Source organism: Mandrillus leucophaeus, unplaced genomic scaffold (assembly GCF_000951045.1).
Source record: "Mandrillus leucophaeus isolate KB7577 unplaced genomic scaffold, Mleu.le_1.0 Scaffold1655, whole genome shotgun sequence".
NCBI classification, from domain to species: Eukaryota; Metazoa; Chordata; class Mammalia; order Primates; family Cercopithecidae; genus Mandrillus; species Mandrillus leucophaeus.
The window spans coordinates 53,800-56,194 of record NW_012101649.1 but is presented as its reverse complement, the minus strand read 5'-3'; positions in this window follow the sequence as shown (position 1 = coordinate 56,194).

Genomic DNA, 2,395 nt, shown 5'->3' with positions numbered 1-2,395 from the left:
GGGATAGCATGGTAGATGCTGCTCAGCATCACCGAGGGTTGCTCAGGAAACCAGGGAGCTCTCAGGACTCCCTGGTGGGTACTCAGAACCACCAGGGGGTGCTCAGAACACCAGGGGACATTCAGAACCACCAGGGGATGCTCAGAACACCAGGGGGCGCTTAGAATCACCGGGGGGTGCTCAGGACACCAGGGGGAGCTTAGAATCACCAGGGGGTGCTCAGGACATCAGGGACTCAGAACCACTAGGGAGCACTCAGGACACCAGGGAGAGTTCACGACACTAGGGGGTCCTCAGAACAGCCAGGGGTCAGTCAGGACACCAGGGGGCGCTCGGGACAGCAGGGAGCACTCAAAACCACCAGGGGCACGCAGGACACCAGGAGGCGCTCCAAATCACCAGGGGCCACGCAAGACATCAGAAGACACTCAGAACCACCAGGGGGCACTCAGCACACCAGGGGGTGCTTGGGACATTGGGGGCACTCAGGACACCAGGGGGCGCTCCAAATCACCAGGGAGGGGTCAGGTCACCAGGGGATTCTCAGGACCTCCAGGAGGTGCTCAGGATACCAGGGAGTGCTCGTGCACAACAGCTACAGGGGGCGATCAGAAAACCAGGGGAATCTCAGAAAACCAGGAGGCGCTCAGGACACCAGGGGACTCAGAACACCAGGGTGTGCTCAGGACAGCAGGGGGCTCTCAGGACACCAGGGGGAGCTTAGGACACCATGGGGGGCTCAGAACACCAGTGAACACTGAGGACACGATGGTTGGGGGGAGGTGTGGCCAGAGGCACTGAGGACAACACTGCTCCCTTAGGAGGTAGCTCCACATCAGGTCCTTGGGTTGGGGCAGGGAGGAGGATGAGGGTTCCTTTCGGATCTGGACACTAAGCTGTTGGGAGTTTTCCTGCTTCCTTTGTGGATTCAATCATTGGCAGATTGTTCTCAAGTATAAAACTCTGCTTTCTTGTATTATGTAATGTTTTTGGCTTTGGAGGCTGCCAGAATTACATAGTATTGTGAGAGGATTTATTCTTAGTGTGTGCACAAGTGAGTGAAAGCTGCGATGTTAGGGGTGGCTTTGAAAGCTATGTTAGGGGTGGCTGAGGACAGTTTACAGGAAATGGTCATTACTATAGAAGGCTACTCATTTCTTTGCACATTTGCATAAACAATTGCAGTTAATGCACTAAAAACTGTGTCCATTCTTGTCCCTTTTTCTTAAATGTCTCCACTCTAAGGCCAATAATCTAACCAAGCTGGGTTTCAAAGACCACCAATCAAGTGAAGTCTGTTTAATGAAACACTTTGTGAAGAAAATATGCATCTTTTATTAGTAAGCTTTAAATTTTACATTGCTTTACAAATATTAATTTGGTAAATAGAATCTCATAATTATCTTCAGTAATTTAAAATCTCAAAGCCATGTCATATTAAGTAATCCGAGGTTTCTCACTGTGAATTAAGGTTTCTAAACATTAGAATAGTAAGAGAGTATAATGAAATTTTTGTGAAGTTTATAAAGAAAGATGAGGATATGTTTTTTGCTTTAAAATATTTTGTTTCCCAGTTTACAGTGCATTTCTACTGGTTTTAAATTAACAACCACTGTTTACGTCTCACCACTTTTTAAAAAGAACTGCTGAGTTTTTATTAATATTCCATAGCTGGAGTTTTGAAGTAAAAGCTCTAGTATCTTTGTATTAGTGTGAATGTGTGCTGGTATGTATGTGTTAATATGTATGTGTATATATGTTGTTATGCGTTGTGGCTACAAGGTACAAAATTGCCTTTAAAATAAGTAACTATTTTTAAATAAAGGAGCCCTAAAGACATTTTAAGTACCTGTGACATAAATTAATAGTTAATAAATGAGCTGGCTTTAAAATCATTGTTAAAGCAAAATTAGAGATATTTTCAGAATTATCAGCTTACCTTATTGTTTATATTAATTGATCAAGTGATTTTCTATTTAAAATCACAGCTAGATATTATATGGTGTTGAAATTTTTTATAAAGATTATAAAATTATAAACCTAGTTAAAGCCAGAATGATTTTTGTTATTTGGCAAATAATATGTTTAATATTGTTGTTTTAATAAAAAACAGGTAAATAGTTCTTAGAAAAATAATCATTTAATTAAACGTAAGATTTTTACTCAGGTAAATACATGAAATTCATGGGCTATAACATGGTTAACAAGGAAAAGACTTTAGAGTGTGAGTATTATAGCTTTCGTAAATAATCTAGGTAAACTCCTTAAAAATAAACTAAGTAAATGTAATAAAGTAAACCTTTTGCTAAACTAGTTCTACAATTTAAAAATGTAAAGTTTAATTAAGTAATAAATATTGACTAAATGTTTAAGTCATTACTAATTGTTTTAAAAA